This window comes from Prionailurus viverrinus, chromosome D2 (genome assembly GCF_022837055.1).
Source record: "Prionailurus viverrinus isolate Anna chromosome D2, UM_Priviv_1.0, whole genome shotgun sequence".
Taxonomy (NCBI): domain Eukaryota; kingdom Metazoa; phylum Chordata; class Mammalia; order Carnivora; family Felidae; genus Prionailurus; species Prionailurus viverrinus.
This window is the reverse complement of record NC_062571.1, coordinates 40412593-40438299: the sequence shown is the minus strand read 5'-3', so window position 1 is coordinate 40438299 and position 25707 is coordinate 40412593. Positions and strand designations below refer to the sequence as shown.

The 25707-nt window shown below is 51.6% G+C and overlaps 1 protein-coding gene and 1 long non-coding RNA gene across 4 annotated transcripts in view; one reads left to right on the top strand and one right to left on the bottom strand.

Moving 5' to 3' along the window:
• Positions 1-25707, bottom strand: part of TSPAN14 (tetraspanin 14) — a 56799-nt gene extending 31092 nt beyond the window's left edge. The window contains exon 1 of one of the 3 annotated variants that reach the window (XM_047824905.1): positions 25650-25707. The gene's annotated coding sequence lies outside the window, so the exon portion shown is untranslated. Of the gene's footprint in view, positions 1-4326; positions 4468-20697; positions 20717-25649 lie in introns of those variants that run through there. The other 2 variants (XM_047824907.1, XM_047824906.1) reach the window with 2 other exon arrangements.
• On the top strand, positions 19502-23336 carry LOC125147729 (uncharacterized). The gene is made up of 3 exons (XR_007145280.1): positions 19502-19567; positions 21969-22085; positions 22935-23336. It is a non-coding gene; the product is annotated as an uncharacterized LOC125147729 (long non-coding RNA).

The following is a 25707-nucleotide window of genomic DNA, read 5'->3' as shown; positions in this document are numbered from 1 at the left end:
TGTCTCTCTCTCAAAAATAAATAAACATTTAAAAAAAAAAAAAAAAAGAAAGGCTACAGGAATTCATAACCACGCAGGCCCCAGAGGGGAGAGTTCTCTGCAGGGCACCTGGCCTTCCTCACCACAGGTTTTACCCTCTTTCACTGTGGCCCCCGAAGGCCTCACTCCACAAAGACACACAGGCAACCGGAAAAAGCTCTGCTTTCACAGACGTCAGGGTCCAATCCCACACCCAGAGAGTCTCAACAACCATGACATCAACTCCAAGCCTGTACCTTCCTGGAGACTCAGACCCTTGGAACTGCACTAGCCAGGTCCACACCGGGGAAGGACTAGGAAACCCCTGATCACCCATGACACCGTGCACCACACTCAGACACGTCCCCTAAATGCCTGTCATGCACGACCCATTGCACCACTTTTGTTGGACCAAGATAACCCTGTGAGGTCTAGGCGTGGGGATGTCCCAATGACACCATTTCCCCATCCAACTCACAAAAGAGGAAACTGTTGAGGGGAACCATTTCAGTCTTTTGTCACCCACTTGTTTATTCCTCCCCGTGGGAAGAAAAGGCACTCAAGTAACCACAAGCGGGGAGAGTGACCCCACTTCCCCACCCCCAGGGAGCCTAAGGAGCAGAAAGAAAGGCTGCCCCTCTCTCTCTCTCTCTCTCTCTCTCTCTGTCTCTCTCTCGCATTGCAATCTGCCCTGCTGGCCTCCGGCTGTAGAAGCAGGTCCCTAACGTCACTGTCACCAAAGATCTTTGAATGTAAACCAAAGGAGGTAAAGGGAAGATCTGTGTGGACCCCAGTCCAAGCCACGCCTCCAACACAAGGCCCTGGGGCCCTCAGTTTGGGGAACGAAGCCAATGTTGAGCTCCAGTGGGTCTGGTTCAGCCGCTTCACAGCCTCAACGCCCTGGCCACCCCACCTGAGTGTTACCCACGCTGACACAGCACCCCGAGATGGTGACAAAGGCACTGGTGCCGAAACTAAAGCCCAGAGCTGACCCAACATGCAGCCAAATGACCCCGAAGTAACCGTGGTCCCTGACAGCTCATCTTTATTTGCTAAACCAAGTCATATCAGAGGAAGGCAGAACTCCACTCTCTACCAACTAAGGAACTTAATTAAAACCAATACCATTGAGGGACGCCTGCTGGCAAAGCCTGTAGAACATGCAACTCTTGATCTTGGGATTGTAGGTTCGAGCCCTATGTCGGGGGTAGACATTACTTAAAAATAAAGTCTTCAAGGGCACCTGAGTGGCTCAGTCGGTTAAGCGTCCGACTTCGGCTCAGGTCATGACTGCATAGTTCGTGAGTTCGAGTGCCACGTCGGGCTCTGTGCTGATGGCTTGGAGCCTGGAGCCTGCCTGAAATTCTGTGTCTCCCTCTCTTTGCTCCTCCCCTGTGTGCACTCTGTCTCTCTCTCTCTCTCTCAAAAATAAATAAACATTAAAAAAAAATTTTTTTTAAGTGAAACATAAATAATGTTTTCGGCAGCCGCAGCAATTATGACAAAGGGTAAAAAATCTACAATGTCTAAAAATCCATACTCAAAAGACTCCAGTTTTAGACACAAGGACAAAAGAGACGGACATTAAATGAAAGGGAAGGACAATATAATGAACAGATGAGAAAATGTTCAACATCACTGGAAATGAAACCTAACAACGATCCAGAGATGCTATCTCCTGTTACACTTTTTAATTTGACAAAATAACCACGTAGCTACTGCTGGCAAGCCCGTGATGAGGATGCCAAGTCCGTGATGAGGATGTCAAGTTCACACCTTGCTGGCAGCAGAGTAAATTGTTACCACTCTTTGGTAAGCAATATGGTTACAGACACTCAAAACCAAAAAAAGAAAAAAAAGAAAAGAAAAAGAAAGTCATACCCTTAATCCAATAAAGTCATGACTAAGAATCTGCCTCCAGAAAATAAACCAACAAAAGAAAAAGAATATGCATTAAGTATGAAATCTGAACATCATGGTTTGCAATTACAGAACAATTTGTAAGCATGTGGTTGAAGGCCAAAATGGAATATAAAAGTGTGGAAATGGTTGCATGGGGGGGTAGACTGCTAAGTGATTTTCTAGAAACGTTTCCACTGTTGCACTTAACCATTACCACCTCTGCATTATAAATGTAAATTGGCCATTGCTGGGGGGAGGATGTGCCAACCTCCAAGGATGTTGGCCCCCCAACGTGATGACCTCTACGGTCCTTGTAGACAGGGCTTGTCTACTTTGGGATTCTTTTCAGCCTGTAAGATTCCTTCCTTCTCCCTCTCCCCGTCTTATTGTTAATTTAAAAAAGTAGCACGTGCTCCACTGTAAATTACGTGAGCAGCTCAGACGTATGAGGAGTAAACGGGCAATGAGAAACCAGCAGACGATGGCTTTCACATTTTCACCATGACCCACGGTAAGAAACACATGAACAAAATCAAGCCAGTGCACACATATTCATGTGCACAGCTGAGCTTCGTGAAAAAATACCTCCCTTTTTGTGCCCCATGCATTCTAGATTTGGGGTTTCAAGTTTGTTTGTTTTTTTCAAAATCATGCCTGCACAGAATCCAAGAAGCAACTACCATACACGTTGTGTTGAGAAAAAGCAGCTCGTAGGCCCTTCCCCCTTCCAAGGGACCCTTTCAACTTTCCAGCTGATCTTGATAGCTATACCCCGAATAGGTCTTAGAAATGTCCATATGTAACACGCTTGTGTTACTATTCCTTGGCTTTTCAGTTTTAGGTATTACCTACCTACTTCCTACCCTGGAAGGTGACGATGTAACTTTTTTCTTCATGTTTATTTTTGTGTGAGAGAGTGAGCACATATGTACTGTATGCACACACACACACACACACACACACACACACACACACACACACACCCTCTGCCCCTGGCAGAGGGACAGAGAGAGGGGGACAAAGGATCGGACACAGGCTCCACGCTGTCAGCAGGGAGCCTATGCTGGTTGGAACTCACGAATCGTGACATCATGACGTGAGCTGAAGTCAGATGCTTAACCGATGAAGCCACCCAGGCACCCCACTCTATTTACTCCTATAGAAACCACTTGCCCCCCACCAAGCTCCCTCATCCTTCTCCTTTCCTGTATCTCCACTCCAATTACAGTTAAACTCTAGCAATGGCTAGAGTGACTTTCAGAGTTTACATTATCATGACCACTTCTAACATCAGGGAGAGCCATATAAATCATAATTACTTTTCCTGCACAACTTTTTGTTCTCTGGAGTTAACGATTCTCTAATTTTTCTGTTTGCTTAATTTCCTATAAATTTATCCATAGTCAACCCCAAATTCAATGCCAGTTGTCCAAGTCTCCTCTCAGTAAGTTCACTAACAGCAGATGTTCTGTTTGTATTTCTTCTTCCAGAAGAAAACTCTCCTGGAGCTTACGGAGCTGCTTCGATCTGGACTGGTACCCAGAATTCCCTTTACCTCAATTTGGGACACAGCCCACGAGAAATCCAGTCTTTGCTCACCTTGGTGGAGAAAACTTTCAGTACAAAAGGCAAGTTTTTTGAACCCTATATATCTGAAAACAGGTTTATCCTACCTTCACTCTTGAACAAAAGCATGTGAACGGAATTGGGAATCAATTTCACAGAGAATGACAAGGCATCACTCTACATCTTCTACATTCCAGCATATTGAGAAGCCGTGAAGCCACTCAGGTTCCCCATCTATGTGTCTGATGCATTTCTTTCTCTGTATGAAATTGTAGGATCATCCCTTTCTCCCCAGCATACTGAAATTTCAGCGTACTGGTCTGGGTTCACCTTCACCCACTTGGTTCAACATCCAAGGAGTCCTTCCAATACGGAAACCAATATCCGCCTAGGAAATTTTTTTTCTTGATGATTTTCCCATTCTTACTTTTTTTTTTTCTCTGTTCTCTCTCTCTCTGTAACTCCTATTGGTGGATACGGAAACCCTGCATGATCCTTCGCTCTGTTATCCATCTCTTCATCTTTTTTGTTTTCTGGAAGAACTCCTTCAACTTTATTCTCTAATTGTTCTGATATTTTTGTCCTGCCCTCATTTTTTAAACTTTTAATAATTTTGTTTTCAAAATATTTTTTGTAGCAGCCTGTTCTTACTTCATGGATACAAAATTTCTCTGATCTCTGAGAAAATGTCTAATTTTTTTCAAAATGTTCTTCCCTCTAAATAGCATGTTTCTTCCAAGTGGCCTTTTTTTTTTCCTATTTGTTTTGCTTCCTTTCTCGTTAGGCACCTTCTTCAGATGTTAATAATCCTTAGTAATCCTCATGAGGAAGAGTAAATACCTAAAAACTAACTGGAAGCACTGAGTCCTGGGGCAGGTGAGTTTTCGTGAAGATGATCGGGCTGGGCCATTTGCTGGGGAAACCTTGTTGTTGGCATCGTTAATTCTTTCCTCTGCAGCCAGTCAGGTTCTCCAGTGAGGTCTCTTGTAAGCTCCTACCTGGAAGGAAGGGGGCTGGCTGTCATCAGTGTTTGAGAAGCCAAATGGAAGTAGAAGGCTGGGGAATGAATGTGGTCTCCATATGCACCTCCAGGAATACCTGGGGTTTCACAGGTCCCTGGTTTTTTCTTTTGCAGAATAAATCCCCAATGTCCAGCAAAAGGGAAGAGGGCATCATCAAGCATCACGGAGGAAGGAAAGCAATCCAGGTATCCAACCACATCAGCCGCTTTCAAAGAATTCTTACATTTAGCCACCTCAGATGCTCCTCTGCACCACGCCCAAAAATAACAATGTGGGTGGTGACACCAACTTCTCTCATTATTTTTTAATTTTTTTAATGTTTGTTTATTTTTGAGAGAGAGAGGGCACGTGCCAGTGCCAGCTGGGGAGGGGTAGAGAGGCAGGGAGAGGGAGAGGGAGAGGGAGAGGGAGAGGGGGAGAGAGAGAGAGAGAGAGAGAGAGAGAGAGAGAGAGAGAGATTGAGAGAGAATCCCAAGCAAGCCCAACACTATCAACACAAAAGCCCAGCTCGGGCCTCAAATTCACGAACCATGAGACCATAACCAGAGCCAAAATCAAGAGTCAGGCACTTAACCAACTGAGCCACCCAGGTGCCCCCCAACTTCTCTATTTTAAACTGGGTCACTCATCCATCACTGGCTTGCAAATTGTTTCTTGTTTCCTTTCCCATCCCCCCATCCTCATACAAATTCCTTTTTAAAAATCCCCTTCAGGGCGCCTGGGTGGCTCAGTCGGTTAAGCTTCCGACTTCAGCTCAGGTCATGATCTCACAGTCTGTGGGTTCAAGCCCTGCATCGGGCTCTGTGCTGACAGCTCAGAGCCTGGAGCCTGCTTCCGATTCTGTCTCTCTCTCTGCCCCTCCCCTGCTCATGCTCTGTCTCTCTCTGTCGCAAAAATAAATAAAAACATTAAAATAAGTAAATAAAAATAAAAATCCCCTTTATCTTAACTTTTGTGAGATTCTACGATAAAGTAAAATTAAGCGTGTCCACTCGACCCAACAATTTTACCCAGATGTCTAGGAAGACTTCAAAATATTTTTAGTTGCCATCTTTTTACTGAGCAAAGTGAAAACCCAGGAAGCATAACTTATCACCGTATAAAAGAAAGGGCAAAAGAAACTTTGCAGATGTAACTAAGACTGACTGATCAACTGACCTTAAAATAGTGAAATTACCAGAGTGGGTCCAATGGAATTATGTGAGCCCTTAAAAACAGAGCTTTCTACCAGCTGAGGGCAGAAGTAATCTGGAAGGTTCCAAGCATGAGAAGGACACAGTACATAATGCTGTATCTGAGATCCAGGAGCCATGTGCACAGAGCAGGAGATAAGGGTAGCCCTGGCTACCTTTACAGTCCTACAACAGTCAGGAACTGAATTCTGCCAATAACTGGAATGAACCTGAAAGTACATTATTCCCCAGAGCTTCCAGAAAGGAACGCAACCCTGCCAACACCTAGATGTGGGCCATGTGAAACCCTAAGCAGAGATCTCAGCTGAACTATGCTGTACCTGGATAGCACTGTCCATCCATAACCTGAGCTGGAAACCTGCCCTCCCCACCCCACCCCCATTACCCTTGCTGTCTCCTCTCTCACTCATTCTCCAGTCAGCCATTCACCAAGACTCAACTTTTCCACCTGGCTTTCAAGTCACAGGCCCATGCCAGTGAAGGGCAGCCATATTCCCAAGGGAGCTGGGGGCCTGGCTGTATCTCCAAGTAGCACATCTTAAGCCTCAGACATTCCTACCACCCGAGAAGAGAGTCCTCAGAGACCATTGGGTGCTGGGGAACATTCTCGGGCCAACGAAACAGGTAGGCCTAAGGTGACAAGTCAAGGATAGGAATGGTGACTATGGAAGGGGAAGAGGTTCCAGTGAGACAGAGGATCACAAAGGCAGGCCAGAGTAGGCTGCCTCATTGTCCACAGGAATGAACCTGTGACCTCAGCCCCAAGGCACAGCCACCCACTAAGGGGAGGAAGGCTCAGATCCACGGAGCTCAACGTCTCGGAGTCACCCTCAGGGTCAGAAGTGTCTCTGTCCTACTCTTAGGACCCAACTCCTCATGGCCAGGGTCTGCCAGAAACAGTGCAAACTGGACACATTGGCAGCAGCCATTCAGAGGTATCCAGAAGTCTGACTCTTCCTCAGGGGAAGACACTACAAAGTCACACAGGGGTAAGGGTGGGCCACCCTCCCTTATCATGGCATCACAAGCACTGAGCCCCTGGCATAAAGCTGTGGGAAAGGGAGATTCCCAGAGTTCGGAGACCAGAGGCCCAAGGGATGGCCTCCACGTGGAGGTCCAGGAAAGCCTAGGCTACCAGCTCACAGCCCCAGCAGGCTCCCCCCCTCCCCCCATGGGCCTAGGGTTCTAAGCACCTAGTTTCCTGTATGAAACCTTGAACTTAGCAAACAGCATTATGAGTTTCCACCACCAAAACCCACAACCCAAATCCTGCTGAGTCTAAGGAGCGCCAAGGGGCCTCCTCGTTGATCTGGTGAGAGGAGACCTTTGTCTACACCAGTGCTGTTGCTGGGAAAGAAGCAGAGGGAGGGACAGAAGTGGGTCAAAGGAGGGAAGCAGGGAGGCGAGGGCTCAGCGGGAAAAGTGCTGGGCCTGGAATGGAGGTCACCTAATCCAATGATTTTCAAACTTACTATTTTTATTACTTTTTAAGCTACAGGAGCTTCTGTTCAAAGAAATTCTGACCCAGAAACCCAGCATGAAGACAGGCAGAGCAGGTTGCTTGTCTCAGGTGTCTGGGAAGAAAGAGGAGGTTCCGTGAGGAGCACTCTTGAAAATCATGGGTCTCGTCCAGCTGATCCCAGATTCCAAAGAACATCAGAATCACTCAAGGAGCTTTTTCCAAACTGCACAGGGAGACTAGTTCAATAGAAGTGTGGCAGACCTAGAAATTCACATTTTTAAGAGCTGTCCTTCAAAGCAATCAGTTTGGAGGAACTCTCACTGGCAAAATCTGGAAGAATCTGAGCATCAGAATAAACGATAATAGTAATGGATTTTTAATTCGTTGAGTAAAATAAGAATCCTTGAGTCCACTCTGATATATATAAATGGATAAACAAGTGAAGAGAAAGCTCTTTTTTTTAAATAAAAAAAAATGGTTTGTTTTTTTTAATTTTTTTTTTAATTTTTTTTTTAATTTTTTTTTTAACATTTATTTATTTTTGAGACAGAGAGAGACAGAGCATGAACGGGGGAGGGTCAGAGAGAGAGGGAGACACAGAATCTGAAACAGGCTCCAGGCTCTGAGCGTTAGCACAGAGCCCGACATGGGGCTCGAACTCACGGACGGTGAGATCGTGACCTGAGCCGAAGTCGGACGCTTAACCGACTGAGCCACCCAGGCACCCCTTTTAAATTTTTTTTTTAATGTTTATTTATTTTTGAGAGAGACAGAGACAGAATGTGAGTGGGTTAGGGGCAGAGAGAGAGAGGGAGACACAGAATCCGAAGCAGGCTCCAGGCTCTGAGCTGTCAGCACAGAGCCCGATGCGGGGCTCAAACCCACGAGCTGCGAGATCATGACCCGAGCCAAAGTCGGATGCTCAACCAACTGAGCCACCCAGGCGCCCCTAAAAAAGGTTTTATTTTTACGTAACCTCTCCATTCAATGTGGGGCTCCAACTCACAACCCGAAGAGTTCAAGAGTCACATGCTTAACCGAATGAGCCGGCCAGGTGCCCCAAGAAAGCTCCTCTTTAGCAGAATGCCAAATGACAAATGCAGAAGGAATTAACGGAATTAAAATATCACCATTTGGCAACCATGACATAAAGATCTGTCAAGAATCTTCCATCAAGGATCATCAGTGGGTTCTTTTTTGGTCCGTTCCAAATGCTGCAACAAAACAGCACAGGCTGGGTAGCTTATAAAGAATGGAAATTTATTTCTCATGGTTCTGGAGGTCCAAGATCAAGGTACCAGTATGGTTGAGCAAGGGCCCTCTTCCTTCCTAGTTCAAAGCTGATACCTTTTCACTGTGTCCCCTACACAGTGGAAGGAGCAAGGGAGCTCTGTGGTGTCTCTTTTAAGGGTGGTAATCCTCTTGAGGATGGAGTCCTTATGACCTAAGCACCTCCCAAAGTCCTGACAAATCGGACATTAGATTTCAATATGTGAATTTGGGGGATACAAACACTCAAGACGGTAACAGGCTCTAAAATCAGTTGATAAAAGTTTGATGAGAAACAACATGTTTACATTATCTCAAAGCATCTCCCCATAGGACACTTATAAATTACAGAGAACATAATAGTAACTCAGAAGTGGAGAAACCCAGCAGATAGTCCTTGTTAACTAAGTCATCACTTTTTTCCTCACCAGTCATGAGTCAAGCCAAAATCCATCCCGCCTGAGGGGAAACACTGAGAAGGACACCTCATTCCTGTGGTATTCCTGATGAAAATACATAACATGGGTCCAATCATAAGGAAGAATCCAAGAAATTCCAATTAAGGGAGATTCCACAAAATAACGGGCCTCAAGTCAAAGCATAGAGCTTGTGGCCATTTCCCTTAAAAAAACAAAACAAAAACAAAAACCACAACAACAACAAAAAAGAAATAAAGCACTAGCACAGAAAGCAAGTCTGGGGCCCCGAGATCTTGAACATGATTCATCAGGCATTCATCCAACTACAGGAGCACCATCGAGGTGGTGCAGGCCCACCCAGGTGAGGCGGGACTTAGTCACCCACAGCTGCTGCCCCCGCACCTTCTCAAAAAGCTAGGTGCAAGAGGCCTGGCACTTTCCTGCCTTCTCAGTTGCTCTGCCCTCTGCCAGGGAAGGTGAAGCTGCCGGCTCACAGGATTGGGGGGCAGGGTGGGGGGGCCTGTGCCCCACGATCATCACGGCAGGCCTATTTCTGAAACCCTAACTGCATTTGAAACGCCTACACCCAGAAGCCGGTTGCACACAAGATGTGGAGAATCTGGGCCCAGTTCACAGAGACATCTTCAACGTGGACAAGAACCCAGGAGGCCAACACGCTGGGCCCTCTGTCCACTGTGAAATTCTCAACTAAGGGCCTGAGGCAAGGGCTCCCCAGACTGAGGATGAGGTGGCAAGCAATCCATCAGTGCACAAACTCGCTAGGCCAGTCCCTCCCGGTGAAAAGGCTTTTGTTGTGGGAGACACAACACCTCAGACTTGATTCTACGTGTCTGGACACCTGCTGCGTGCGGGGCACCCCGAATGAGGCCGTGGGGGTGAAGAGCTCACAGTGGGGCGGGTGCCTGACTCAGGGGACTCAGGCCACACTTCCTTCTACCAGGGATGGAGTGAGTCAGGTAGGTGCTGGAGGGCAGGATCGTGAACAGGAAGGAAGGACGAGGTGGGAAGCTGGTCAGGAAAGGCACCACAGAGCTGGTGGTTTCATCGTGAACGACAGGAGGGCTCCACATCTAGACAGTCACCAACTTGCCCTGAGACGGGGACACCACACCGCCATGCAACACAGAGCGACCAACTGTCTCTCACCCCCAAGACTGTCCGAGGCGATTATCAACACAGCCCCAGGTGTGTCCCCAGCTCTGGGCCAGGCCCTGCAGATGGGATCAAGACACGTCAGAGCAGATGTCCCTGCAGAGGGGAAACAGTTGGGGCCCTGCACGCCACAGATGTTCCAAGTGATGAGTGAGTCCCCTCGCAGGGAGAAGTCACTTCTGCTCCCATAACGGAGTCTCCGGCGCCCTTAGGGGAGCTGCTCCAGCGCGCTGCAAAGATTTGACCTGCACGTCCAATGCACACCTGAAATGTTCTCTGTGGAGTTTGCCCCACCCCCACCTGCGCTCCCCCAACAAAAAACTATGTAAGAGAACTCAGAATGACAGGCACTGCCTCCTTTTCCTCCCATTTTCCATGCCTGAAACACAGAAAGATTGTTTCTAAAATGTTAAAAAACCCCTCTACGCAAAATTGCACAGCCCACGCTACAGTATGCAGTGTTTTAAGACGACCAACCCACTTCTCTCCAAGGACAGCACTGGGAGCACCCCGTAATCCTGCTCCCGGCAGGGAACGCTCCAAGGCCAGGGCAGAGCCTGGCTTCTGGCCTCCTCCCAGCAATGCAAACAGCCGGGGGAGAAAGGTTCACAGAGCAAAGAAAACAAAACAAACTTCCCAAACAAGCTAAGAAAAGTGAAGCCTGCTAGGAAAAAAAATAAATAAAACGTCATGCATTGAAAACATAAAGAGGAAAGGAATGGAGGGGGGTGGGAGGAGAGATTTCTTTTTTTAAAAAAATGCAAATGACACTGCTGAAAAGGCTGAGAGGGGTCGGAGATCAGCGCTCAGTCCCTACACGGAGTCCCTGAAGGCCAGGGGGGGGCCCAGCAGCTGTGCAGGGAGCCCATTCTCCCCCAACCCAGCAGCACTCACCCCCACACACCCCACCAGAACACAGGAGGTGGGCAGGCGATCCTAGCGACATCAGGAAGGCCAGATTCAACTTTTCTCTGCTACAAAAAAAAAAATTTATAGTCCCCTTTCTGGAGTACTGCTTTTAACTTCGACATACACCAAAACATCTTTCTGTGGGATGTTTTGTGTTTCTACAAGAAAACAACATTTACAACCTGATTCTGATCCTGTCGTCCAGCTGGGACAGGCGGGGCGGGGCAAGTGGCACCAGATGGCTGAGAGAGGCTTCCTGCCACCCTTTCACAAAGGAGGGCTCCAATTACCCCCTGGGCTCTGTGCCCCAAAGATGACCTCGCCAGCAAGCTTGGGGGAGGTGCCCACAGCTGCCAGCCAAGGGGAGGGGGGCTTTCTCAGGGCCCCAGCCCTCCCTCTGAGACACCCCCCCGCCCCCCGCTTCCGCCGGCCTCCCCAGGGATACCTCCAGAAACTGCACACCCCAGATGCCAGGAGCTGGGGAGTCGGAGTTGCCAGACTCGTTTCAAGTGGACAACTTTCAGGAGGGCAGGAGGGTGAGGTCTGCAAAAACCACAAAACAGACTAAGGAAGGTGCTAGAGCAACAGGCAGGCGGAACAAAGGTGTCTGAGCCAGGGCTTCTCAAACTTGAAAGTGTATGCAAATCACCTGGGAATTTGGTTAAAATGTCAAGGCTGCCTCTCAACCAGCTCCCAGGTGCTGCCACTGCGGCCCAGAGACAGGCCTGGGGGCCGTGCTTTGAACAGAGAGGGTGTGAGGTGCCCATCAGAAAAGCCACAGCACTCAAGAAGGGAAACAACCATTAGGGCAAGTCCAGGGAGGAGAGCCCGGCCACCTTTATTGGGAGTACGTTTCCGGGGACACAGTCCGCGTTCCTGGAGCAGTGCGTTAATTCTGCGATTTGTGCGGTATTTTAGTGCATCCCCCTGGATCCGCACAGGTTATTTTTATTCCCATTTCACAGCTGTGGAAGCTACGCTAACCAAAGGACTTGGTGAAGCCGGACTCCCTGCCTCTTGGGCGTCTACCAAGACAGAAGGCCTCCTGTGACGCAGGGCATAAACACAGAGCCTAGGGCAGTGACACAGAGGCTGATCCAGGCGTGGCAGACAATGGGAGGAAAGCCACTGGGCCGGCAGGCACAAGAGGCCCAGGGGATGTTGGCTGGGTGGGGAAAAGCAGATAAAGGGCCAGGAACCAACCCTAAAGGGGCACCAGTGAAAGGGTGGTGTCGCCTTCTGGAATCTACAACAAAATAAAGGCAAAATTTAAACCTAGCCGCCCCCTCCAGATGAGGAAAGGGGATATTTACGTACAGAAGGTGTCTCTATCTCAAGCGTTTTGTTTTCACTTTTATTTTTAATTTTATTAATGTTTGTTTATTTTTGAGAGCGAGCGCGAGCAGGGGAGGGGCAGAGAGAGCAGGAGACACAGAATCTGAGGCCGGCTCCAGGCTCCGAGCTGTCAGCACACAGCCTGAACTGTGAGATTATGACCTGAGCCAAAGTCGGAAGCTCAACCAACTGAGCCACCCGGGCACCCTGTTTTTACTTTTAACAGGCTGGCCCCATTGAAGGGAAGGTCAAATGAAAAGCGTAACTTTCCTCCTCCCCCCCCCCCCCCCCCCCCGCAACTCCTCTTTCACTGAAGGGATGTGGCCCTTCCAAGAGAAGAGTTACTCCCGCCCTGCCACACCCAGCCCCTGAGAACTGACAGTGTAGGGCAGGCCTCAGGGTGAGTGGGTTTCCCTGTGAAAAACGATGGACATCTGTGGGGTGACTCCCTCAAGAACCTAAGGAAGAAATGGCCTCCTTAATCCCATCTGGTAACATTTCTTCCCCAAAAGATCCCGAGTTGGCAAGAGGGGCTCTCAAGGTAGTGAGCAGCCATTTTGGATTTAGATTCAAAGAATTCAAAGAGTCACAGCTAAAAAGTTGTGCTGTGCAACCAACCCTTCCATTTTCCAGAGACAGGCACCCATGGAAATGAATTGCCAAGGTCACCTTGGAAAGAGCCAGTGGCACAGGTGGGACTCAACCCCAGCCTTCTACCTCCATGTGCTTTTTCCAGAGCACCGTGCCCCAATCGTGAGCTTTCCCAACCCTGCCCGGGTCCAGCTACCGGAAAAGCAGCGCCTGTGTTTCAATGCATTTGAAAGTTAACTTCGCTCTTTTTTGCCGAGTCTTGTACAACATTTGCTAAAATGATACTCCAAAGTGCAACCCTGTCCAGGGCTGGAACTCACCTCCTAAGTTGTGAGACTTGGCTAATGAGGGACCGAGCAGAATCTGCCACCCCGAAACTTGCCTCTTTGGCATAAGGATTATCTTGATCTCGTTATTTTTTTAAAAAACAGCAGGCACAGGAGAAGAGCTGAAAACCGGAATAGAAGTTACCGAAGGGAAATTTACATTTACAAGGGAAATCTCCATTTGGAAGGGTGTTTGCTCTCAGCACCAGGAAGATAAAGGTGACACTAAATCACAAGATATTCTTATCAAAGGAGACACAAACTTAAATCTGCATAACAACCTTACCCTGTTTCCAGGTCTTTCCCCACCCAACCCCCCCCCCCCACACACACACACACCCCAGCCCCAACCATCTTTCTTGTGTCTTAAGCTGAAAAAGGTGATGGCATGGGCCATTTCGTGAAGTTCCTCAAGTTTTCCTGGATCTCTCATGCATGCAGGAGGTGGACATGTTACTAAACTTGTTTGTTTTTCTCCTGTTAATCTGTCTTTTATTACAGGAGGTCTCAGCCAAGAACCATGAAGGGCAGGGGGAAAAATATTTTTCCTCCCCTACAATCAGCCGGGCTGATCTCAAGGATGGATGGGTTTTGAAAGGGTAAAATAAAATACTAAACAAAAGAAAAACAGAGAAAGTTACTAGTGCTCATGCAAAGCAACTCTACTTCAAAGACAGGTGACTATTACAGATTCTGGCTGTGGTTGAGTTTAGAAAGCAGGAGATTTCTGGTTTGGGGTGGGCACAACTCCAGAAACAGGTGCCAGGGAGTAGCCCTCAGCTCTGCCTGTTAACTCCACACGTGGGTGAGACCAGCCCCCCAGGAGGAAGCTTATTGTGCCAACCAAAAACTGGGGGAGGTGAGACACAGGGACAAGGGACAGGTCCCCTCAATTGGGAGAAAAATCCCAGACATACAGAGACCAAAATAAAAAAAACCTCTCAACCACCCCTGCCACTTAATGCCAAGAGCTCTTCCTCCACAGACTTCATCACAGGGTGCCAGGAGGTAAAGGAGGACCATACCTGGTACCTGGGAGTAGCTTTTTCTGCCAAAGACCAGGAGGCTAGCATTCCCAAGGCGCTGTGTGTTCTCTCTCCCCCTCTCTCACACCCGCAGTGGCCACAAACAGGTGGGACCTCTCTCAGTCCCCACTGTACAGGTCACCATGATACTGATCCAGTAAGAGGCGGTGACCTTCTCTAACCAAACAGAGATCTCAACACCCCTGGGGAGACAGGGGTGCAGCTGGAGGAACTGAGTGCAGCCAGGGGATTGAATGCCTTTGGCTCAGTGGAAAGACTCATGTCGTAAGGGCTTCCGCTGGTGCTGCACACCCACCGCCTGCCGCCGGCTGCCTGCCCAGCCTGCTGCCTGCCTGAGATTCAAGAGTCCGGAGACGGCAGAACAAAGGAAAATGGCCGTGGCTCAGGCAGCGTGAAGGCTCCAGGCCAGCCGGCTAGCAAGCAAGCTTTTCTGCATCTGAGTACTCCAGGGAGGAACAGGGGACACTGGGCCAAGCACTGAGGTACAAAGGAGAGGGGAGCCTTCGAGACTGACAGCATCCCAGGCATGCACCTGACCCCCATCCAAGGGCACAGCTGGGCCAGGAGAGCTCAAGCAGGACCCACTCCCAGAGGCAGCAAGCAGGCAGGCAGGTGGCTGATGGGACAGCGACCAGGCACCCCCACTCCTTGCCCAGCTGCTCAGAACTCTTCCCAGGGAGGGGGGTGGCTCCGAGCACAGCATGGAGACTTGAGAGAGGGGAATGGAGATCCTGATGGAGGTACCCAGGAAGAGCAGGGCCCATTCAGACCTCCAGGGATGGGGGGGTCGGGGGGGGGGGGGGTTGGAGGGCAGGGAGCGCTGGGAGAGGGCAGAGTCCAGGCTGGGCAGCTCAGCCAGCATCACAAAACACAAAAGGGGTCCCGGAGTGGCTAAGATCGGTCTACCAAAGACTTCTGTGAGCATAATGGGCTCCTGCTGCCAGCAACAATAGCAGCCCTGGCCACCCCCTCTCCTCCTCCCCTCCCCTGCTCAAAAAATTCACAATGGGAGGCAGCAGGAAACCAGGGCAGAGCCTGTGAATAGCTCCACTGTCAGGCCCCAGGCCCCACCTCCTTAGCCCTACAGGTCAGCCCTAGCTGCCACCCGGCCACAATAGGAACTTCTGTGCTGCCCAGGCCCCAGAGCCCCATACCACAGAGCTGTGGGCATGGAAAGCTCTGGACTTCTCATAGGGGCAGCAAGTAATAGCAATGGTGAGAGAGACGGGGCAGGGGCACAGGCATCCAACCCACCAGATCAGGGTCACAACAGCCACCTTTCTATTTAGGGAGGGCTATCTGCCAGCCAGCCCTAAAACTTCCCCACTTCTAGCCCTGCCCAGACAGAGCGACAAAGGGAAAAACTGTGGTCACTTCGGAGGCACACGGTGGCCACGGGGATGGGGAAACAGCCAGAGAGCTCCCAGAACTCCCAGGAGGATGCCAGGGGATGGCTCCCACGTGCACCGTCTCTCATATTCCGCCCTCCCTCTCCCCAACCCAAGCCAGGAGGAAACACTCAGCTGCCCTCACCGCCCCCCCCCCCCCCCCCCCCGCTTCTGCTCTGAAAGGATGGCACCTGCTCCAAAGAGAAAGCCCATCTATTATTTACACCAGGTGCCTTACACATAGGCCTTTAAAATCACAGGGTGGACGAAGCTGGGGCTGCAAAGCAGGTAGGAGACGGGGATCCCAGAGCCACAGAAAGTCCAAGGAGGCCACGACAGGATGCCTGACCCTCACAGCGACCCCCAAAACTGAGGGAGAAAGCAAATGCCCAGCCCCCGCTGGCTTCTCAGCCAAGACTCCAGGCTCACGCCCCCAGCCCCCCACCCAAGTCCCGCACACTCCTGGGCCTGGTCATACCCACATATTCGAAATCTCTCCTCCCTCCCCAGACCTCATCTGGCACTGGCTGCCTCCTCGAACTCTTGTATCACACTTTTGGGCGCGCACAGGGCACAGCCAACGGACGCAAACAACAGGTGCTCCGTGGAGGCTGGATAACCTGAGCTGAACCAAAACAGACTGCAGTGGAAACCAGGACACCAGCACCCCAGTCTCCCCTCCAGCCCCAGACTCTGTCTGCAGAAGTAAATACAAGATCCCTCCGAGAAAGAAAAACTCGGAAACCTTCCTTCCCCCCTCTCCCGAATCAAAACATGCTTCCTTTCTTGTTAAGCACCCAGTGCCTAGACTCCTCCTCCAGTGGCCTATTACAGACCTATAAGCATGTGCAAGGCATTCCTGCAGCTCGGCTTCTAGAAGCCAAATTGGTACTGAAAGCAACCTCAGTGTCCATCCATAGGAGGCTGACAAAGCGAATCACGGTTTACCATGCAGCGGAAGAACAGGTCGCTGTTAAAAAGAATGGACTAAAGCTACACTTTAGAGTAAAATTCACAAAGTACAGAACAGAGGAATTAGCATACCAGCAAGGGGATAACGGAGGGAGGAGGACAGGCACGCTCGCCTAGGCACCCAACATGTGACAGAGGCCTCAGGGGAGCAGAACTGAAGAGGTCAGGCATGGAAATGCTCATTTTCACTGTATATCTTTATGTGCTTTTTTATCATGTATACATTTTAACTAAAAGTTAAACTTAAATTGACATTTAAAATCCCTAGACGCGCCTGGGTGGCTCATGTCGGTTGAGAGTCTGACTTTGGCTCAGGTCATGATCTCATGGTTGATGAGTTCGAGCCCCACATCAGGCTCCGTGCTGACAGCTCAGAGCCTGGAGCCTGCTTCAGATTTTGCTTCTCTCTCTCTGCCCCTCCCTCGCTCATGCTCTGTCTCTGTCTCTGTCTCAAAAATAAAATAAACATTTAAATAAATAAATACATACATACATACACACATGCATACATACTTACATACAATCCCTGAAGTTTGTGGCTGTCGCCACACACACACACACACACACACACACACACACACTCACACATGGCACCTGTACCTCTCCCTGCATGCAGCTTCTGGCATCTCCCTAGAACAAGGGGCTGAGGAGCAAAGTAGGGGAAGGGGTGCCAGCGTCTGTGATCCAGAAAGAGTAGCACCACCTCAGAGAACTCCCTGCTCACTACTCTGCCCCAGGTCCCCACATACATACAAGCTTTCCCAGGAAGACCAAGAGCAGATTCTGACAAAGGCAGGAAGGAAACCAGAGGTTATTCCACAAGGAGGGCCACCTGTAGGCAGGTGCACTCTGCGGTGAGACCGTAAGCCCCCAAGCTTCAGGCCTGTGCCCGGAGGAGGCTGAACCGCAGGCATCCCAGGCCTCCAGCACGGACCCTTCTCCAGGGCCCTCCCCAGCCATCAGTGAGGCTCAAGATCCTAGTGGTACGAACCCATCCCAATTTTAGCAGTTAAAGAAAGCTATTTCAACAGATTTCTAGGCCTGGCCCAACTCCAAGTACAGGCTAAAAACAGTTTCTCCAAAATCCCAGCTCAAAACCCCAATCCCTTAGCTACTAAACCATATATTTTATATATATATATATATACGTATATATATATATATATATATATATATATATATATATATATACACACACACCTTTCAGGAAATAGGAACTGCAAAATGGAGTCGTGAGATAGGTTTGAGATAGGTTTGTACATTTATTCCTTACTAGAGGGATACATATATGTTGTTTAAAAGCCTCCTTTAACTGCATGTCAATAAATACTCTGCACTCAGAAGCGCTGATGTATTTCCTCCAAGTGATTTTCCCCCTGAGGAACAATATAATAACCATCCCAGTCTCTCCTGCTTCTGAAGGGTATGACACAATGCCTACTGGCCAGACCATTTGGGTGAGACCATCTGCAAGGCAGGGAGTGGTTCGTGAATGGAACTCTTTCTACCTAGCAGAACTAGGCCCCCACTCAGTGCCACCACACCCCCGGCCACCACAGCAAAGATCTCCTGTTGGCCTCAAGTTCACAGACTACCCAGGCCACAGAGAAAGAAGGCTGGAAAGAGGGGAAGTATGTATGTTTGGCTCCCCTATCCCATAAGACGCTCTCCAATGGCTGCTCAGTGTTCATCTGTAGCCCCCCCAACCAGAGATTACAAATGAGATTTCACAACGAGCAGAATCAGGCTGGCACTTGGAGCCCTCAAACCTCAGCTGCTAGGAAACAAGTCCCCGCCCCTGTCGATGAGCCCGGAGCAACTCCTCGGCAGCTCTTTCCCCGAAATGCTAGAACCCTCCATCAGACCAAGACCAGCCTCTGCCAGACCTCTGCAGCCATCTTCCTGCATGAGTGGGCAAGGCCCCCACCCCCAAGCAAGCACTGATGCTCAACAACCAAATCCTGCAGCATCTGCACTGGCACCTGCCCTACTACCTCACCTGTCTTCCCACAAGAAAGCGGTTCGGTTCAGGGCTACCCGCACCCAGAGGGGCCCTGGGCCACCTCTGCACCTGGGTACACACCACGCCCTCCTCCTGGCTCCCCGGGGAATGAAATCCCCACTGCTACCACCGCAGACTCTGTTGTCAACATGCCCCCTCAAAATGTATCCATATTTATACCATTACTTCTATTTCACGGGAAGAGGAGAGACATCGACTGTGGCAGGCAGAACGAGGAAACAGAGCCAGCTTCTGGCCTGGAGCCGTCAGGACGGAGGAAGGCCCCCGAACCCACAGCCAAGAGGTTTTCTTCACACACCCTTCTTACTCACAACAGCAGGTGGCCTCCTTCCTAAAAAGTTGGCTGTTGAGATAGAAGGTCCCCCAGGAGTAGAAGACGCACCAAACAAGCTCATCAGTGTGAGGACTGACCAAGTAGAGAGGAGGGGCAGAGAGAAAGCAAGGGGCGTCACACACGGTTGGCTGGTTGCAGGGACGGGAAGGCCTTAAACAGGGGAAGAAGGCTGGGGGGCTCCCACCCAGAAGCCCCTAGTACACAGCCCAGACAGGGAGAGGAGACCCGCCCCCCTTCCCCCCCTCACCCCCCAGCAGCTCCCTGGGCCCAGCTCAGACAAATGAGGCAGCCCAGTCCCTAGGCCGAGAGGAGGGTGATGCACAAAGCTGTCAGACTGGTTTGCCCAGGATGGAGAGAGCAAGAAATACAAGGTACGGAGGCCAAGAAACAAGAGTCAAACAGGGAGGGTTGCCGGGGAGCCAAGGGGCTGTGGTCTGGCACCCAACAGGTCCGGCAACAGGAGCCAGTAGGGGGGGCGGGGGCCCACAGGGAGCCCAGCCCCCGGGTCTACACTATTTCCTGGGTGCTCAGGGGCAGTCCAACAGGCTGAGAGGGAGGAGCCAGGAGTTGCTGAAAAGACTCCGTTTCTGGAAACAAGGAGAGCCACCGCTCCTGAGAAGTAAGTGGGAAGAATGGGAAGCTCAGGCCGGGCGGGAACCGGGAGCAGGACCAGGGACCGCACGCGGGCTGCTGCAAGCCTCAAACACGGACGCACAGTCTCTCCTTGACCAGACTTAGGCTCTTTCCATCTCCGTCCAGTTTCAGCAAGAATCTCGCTGGGTCTGTCTGGCCAGAATCCCCTGCCCTCCGTGTCTGACCAGTTCCTCCTCTTCCAATAACCCTCAGGTAACAGCTGACCCCCTAGCCGGCCTTCAGCAGAATCCTGAAGTCTGTTAGCAAACCCCTAAGGCAGAAGTCCTTCTGTCTGCTACAAGTCCTACATCAAGTCTGCTTTACTGTCTTAAAGTGTCAGAATAATTATTTCTTTAACAACATGGAGCTTCAAATCTTCCTGGTCCCCAAACGGGGGAACCACTCGGTCTGGGGCTGGGGCGGGCCTCCCCCACCAAGCTCCAGGGACAGGCCCATCTGCCTGGCCTAGGGGTAAAGGCCTAAAATAAGACAGCCAATCTGCAGGCTGGTTAGACGTTAGGGAGGTCTCTTCATGGCAATGGTCACTCAGTGGGCAACCAGAGCCTCTCCTCGGAGCAGTTGGCAGTGGCCAGGAGGCCCCAATCTGAAGCTGAGGTGGCTCTTTTCCTTATGGCCAACTTTCGGAGAAGCCCAGGTTTCCTCAGGCGCCCCGACGGGCTTCTGAAGCTTGAAGCACAACACCCTGCCTTGGGACCATGCATCCTGGCTCATGCTGTGGCCCTCGGGCCTCTCAGGCTTACCACTTGCCACTCAGACCTCGGGATGCAGAGGAAAAAGATTCAGAGGACACTTGGTTGATTCCAGCTGCTGCTAAGGACTCTCTCCTGGGTGTCACCACTAGGAATTCCTCAAAGCCTCTTTTTTTTTTTCAAAGCTCTCTGGGCCCTGCAGAGTAGCTTGGCACAGACACCAGCAGCGGGGACCCTCAGTCAAGGAAAACCCAGAGAGGTCACCAAACCTCTCTCCTCAGGCTCGAGCCCTGCCCGGTCCCTGTCCTGGTTCACCTCTCCCCCAACCCACAGCCCTGCGGGAAAGCCCAGCCTCAGCTCTGCCAAATTCCAGGAAACACAGTCTCAGGCAGCAACAGGAGCTCACCTCTTACCCAGGATCCCGGGGGCCGCTGTAGAGCCAACTGCCATGACTCTTGCCACACAGCACAGGCTGACAGACCCCCAAGGAGAGAGGAGCCAGTCCCTCCAGTTACCTAGCTGATGGACGTCAGGATTCTAAGCCTTCTCTCTGGCTGCTCAGCAAGGGAAGCAGAACAGACAGACCTCAAGAAGTGAAGAGTTTAATCCCAGCCTGCCCAGGCCCACTTAAGCTCAGCTTACCAGGCCTCCAAGAGAAAAACCACAGCACAGCAGAGCCTGGCCCAGCCCCACCCAACCCCACCAAGCCCAAGAGCAGAGGAAGTGGGGTTCCCGGAACCAGCTGCTGGTGAGCACTCTGCTGAGCCCCAAACCAGAGTGTCAGGCCTAACATTCTGCTTCCCGGACCTGAAGTGTGCACTTGAGTTTTATAGTAACCCCATGAGGGACAGGAAGGGCAGATTCCTCCCTCATTACAGATGAGGACATCAAGTCCAGGAGGAGGAACAAAGAAAACAAAATCAAAGACGCGTCTACAGGGTCACTCGGCTACAAAGCAGATACAACCCGAAAGCTGGCCTCCCCACTGTCCACCCTACAGGCCAGACAAGGTTATTCGTCTTAATGTTTCACTGGCAGAGGCTCTGAACACTTCCCACCAACCAGGGCCTGTGCTGTTCCCACACAGGCAACTGCCCTTGTCTGAGCCAGAAAACATGCCGTGAGGGAGAAAATGGACGCAGAGACAAGTATGAGTATCCCACACAGATTCATGGAGGACACCGCTATAATGGAAGAGAAGACAAGCCAGTTGCCATTCACCTGGACCGAATATTCACAGAGCACGGGTCTACGCAGTACCCTGGGAACTGTGACGGCCAGCCAGGAGCAAGCCCGCTGTGGTAACCCACCATGACCTCTCCCTCTTTCCAGAGGTGGGAAAGCAGAGGCTCTGGAAAAGGAGGAAATAGGACGAAGGATAGTAAGTTAACCCAATGCAGAAGAACCTGAGGTCTCACGCCTCCACCAGTGTTTCCCGGCCCTGCTGGAAGTCACCAAAGAACAAGCAGGTGACAAAGCACAAAAGCAAGTTCCACAGTGTGGTGGGCTCTTTAACATCCTGCAAGGGCTACTTGAGTGGAAAACTGCAGGGAACAGAGGGGTTCGGCCCCCTTCAACAGGCCAGAGAATCACCCCAGCCCCACACCCAATCAAGCTTTTCTCCATGGGGTTCTGTCCCTTAGTAACTCACTACCTTTCCTTTCCCCACACCCGCAGGCCTACAAGCTCAGCCCCAGAGTCTCAGAAATGGAAGAGGAAGGTGAAGACCTAGAGGGGTGCCTCTACCTGCTCCTGTTTCTAGAAAAGGTGGTTTACCCTACTAGCCACATACAGGTAAAGCATGGGGAAGGCCAAGAACTCCATGGGCTGAACTCCAAGGGCTGGAGCAGGAGCCAACTTTCCGTCGCATAGACATTAACATCCCTCTTCAAAGGCCACTAGGACCGAGCAGCAGAAAACGAGGCTCATTAACCCAGGTCACAGTCCCTAGTACTGGGCTAGGAGCTGAATATATGCTTAGTAGAAATCATCCATGGCCTGGAACTCACTAGTCCTTGGGCCCACGAATGAATAAATGAAACCCAAGAAACCCAAGTCACTCGCGCGGGATCAGACCAGCAGGCTGCCTCTGCAGACTACCTGTTCCCACCCTAACACGCTTTCTTGTTCACCCTACCTCTGCCCTTCAAATGTGGCACTTCGATTCATCTTTAGCCTAAACAGTGCTTCTTTAATTCATGATCACTGTTTCTGGTGACACTCAGACCCAGGCCTTGGGAAGACATCACAGAGGGCACCACGGTAGGCAGACGGTAAGCATTTAGTGCCACTCACCAAATGTTCCCAATCCCCTTCACCACCCCACCTTGTAGCTATAAGTAGGCCCACGTGGCTGCTTTGGCCAGTGAAATGCCGCTTCCAGGTGGAAGCTTTAAGAGCCAGGGTGAGACTGGTCATGAGCTCTGTCCCCCTGTCCAAGGGACCAGGAATGTTCCAATTAATCAGCATGGGTTCCACAGTGAGAACAACAGAAAGCAGATTTCGGACGGATGCGGTGCGAGCAATAAATAAACCTCTGCTGCTTTAAGCCTCTGAGATTTAGGGACTGTTACCACAGCAAACCCTGATCTATCTAGACAGATAGAGGCCGTGACTCACGCCCCAATCTTCTCTGCCTGGCAGTGCTGGTCGGCCCATTCGCTGGCCCAAGGGAGGCTGAAGCTACTTCACCCGTCACTCAACAGGGGTTCCGGGGTGCCTGCTACGTGCCCGGACCGATGAGATGCTTTCAGAAGCAGGGGATAAAAGGGCCGCTGCATTGAAGGACCTAGTAGCTCCACTACGGGCCAGGCTTGTGCAGTGTACTAACCAACTTTCATACGAAGGCACGGTCTACATTAGAAATGAGAAAACCTGCTCACACTGAGACTTTAGGCGAGTAGTCTGTGACCTCTCCAGAACAGTTTCCTCATCTGTCATATGGGGCGTATAACATTATCTGTCATACTGTGTCGTGTCAAGGGTTAAATGAGTTCAAGCAAGTGAAGTGTTCAGGAAAGAGCTTGGCGTCTGTGTCCACCAAGAGTAAGTCTCAGTAAACTCACTGTCACCACACTCTTAAACCGTGCACCGAATTGCTTGCAAACTTGTCTGTAACTTCCACTAGGTTTTACATCCAGCACAGGTTGCCCAGGACTGGCACAATGGCACTCTGTAGGCAAGGCCAAATAGAAAATAAGTCCAATCTCTGAGCACATGGTGACCCAAGTGATGCCTTAGATCATGTTTCTGGAAGCCCAGAACTCCCTGGCTTCCACTATCACCATGATTTGCAGGGCAGAGTCCCCTCCCCTCCAACACAGGGCATGAGCTTTGTCCTTCCCATCCTCAAATATGGGGAGGGAGGCACCCTCACCTGTCCTGAGAGATGAGCACAGCTGCCCAGTTGGTAAAGGAGGGAACTTCCCTGGGCAGCCCACCCTCTGTAGCCCCTTCCCCTCCATGCCTTTTCTTCCTAAAGGAGCCACCTCCAGAAGCACCAGTGGGCTTGCACTCCCGCTTGCCTGAATAATAATGCTGCCTAAGGGGAGACCAAGTGCAAATCAATAAAACACCACTGAGCACCGACCACCTACGTCCAGGCTGGGCTGTAAGACCACACAGGGCCTACGGTCTCTCAGGGAGTTGTGAGCCTGGAACAGTGCCTTGCAAACAGCACCTGGCACGTCTGGCACCCCACAGACTCTCCATCATGCTTTGTTAAGTGACCTGAAAGTCACATTTGATGGTCCAAGCGGAGCAGTTCAAAGATGTGGGGATGGAGAGAGCAAGAAATTCTCCAGCTGAAGGTGGGAACAAAGCGCGATGCAGCAGGAGAGGAGGGGAAAATCCCTCTGGTGGCCTGTCTCCCAGACCCTAGGGATCATCGGACTGGGACAAAGTTTGGAGACAGCTGAGAGAGGAGCTAGGAGGGTACATGGGGCCAAGATGGAAGAGTATGTGCTGCATCCTGAGGGTCCCAGGAGGATCTCTGGAAGGAAGGAAGGGTGCCTCTGCCAACCACTGGGCTAGTTGAATGTCGAAGGGATAAAGGGGTGCTGGGTGGGCTCTGGTGTCCTAGACCCCAGGTTTCCCTTCACAAATAGGGAAGGGTGGCCCAAGCACTCAGCAGACACTAACTTCCCCTTCTTTGAGGTCAAAGGGTAGTTGGAAGGCTACTTTTGAGGCTTTGGCAGGCAGCTACACCCACTCCTATCAGCCCCAGCCACCCCCATCCGGGAAGGAAGACCTCTAGGGAGCAGATCACTGGAGTGAGCACACCAGCAGAGGCTCCACTCTAACGCCCTGCACTGGTGTCTCAGCATGACTTGATGCCCCCCAGACACCAGCACCCCGGGACAGTCGCTCAGCTTGTACACACACACAGCCGCACTCATCGCCGCTGGCAGCCAGAGGCCACTGCCAGTACTGGGGCCATCGCCTTCCCCCTGACTCCCCACAGCAGGGAGCGCTTCTAGCAGACCAACTTCACACGTGTGCCGGAGGTTCCCCTCCCAACACACACACACACACACACACACACACACACACACACACACACACACTTCCTACCCAGCCGCATAATCACCCCTACACACACATACACACTTTCCACCCACCCGCACCACCACCCCTCCCCAGCAGGAGGAGCGGCGCGAGACCAGCCAACTCCACCGAAGCTCCAGTTAGGTCAGGAGTTCGGCTCTGCTCCCAAGCACAACCTCCAACGACGAACGCGGAGAAGCTGGGTCACCACCTACTCAAACTCGGGCCGCCCCAAACCCGTGCAGGGCAGAGTGAGGCGCACCGCCCGGGTGAGCGACTCGGTACACACCCACCGCGGGGCAGGGGAGGGGACGGCCCTCCCGGGTCTGCACCCATCCTCTACCCTCGGCCCGAGCCGAAGGGAGTGCCCCTCCCTGGGTTCGTTACAGGGGACAGGAGGCAGAGCCCCTAAAGGCGGCGGTCCAGCCCCCCTCTCCCCGAGCTCTGCCACCCCCGCGCGACTCCGGCGCGCACCCGTCCGGGAACGCGGACAGGGCGAGGGCTATTGAAGCCCCAGCGCCAGGCTGGTCGCCCGCTGAGGCTCTCACTCCGCCCGGCGCCGGAGTTCGGCTTAGCGGGGTCCGGGCCAAGGCCTCCAGCCCCTCGCGGGCGATCTGGGCAGACAAAGCCAGCGCCGCCCGTGGGGCCGCCTCCGGGACAAGGGCGAGGAAGCCGGAGGGGCCGAGCCCGAACCTGGGGATCAGTCCCAGTCCCCAGAGGGCCCTCGGGGGGCGGGAGGGGGGGGTCGGCCTCAGACAATGAGCGGGGCAGGGCCCGACGCTCTAGCGGGGGGGTGCTCCGCGCTCCACTCACCCGGGCGCGGCAGCGGCGGCGGCGGCGGCGGCGGCGGTGGCGGCGGCGGCGGCGGCGG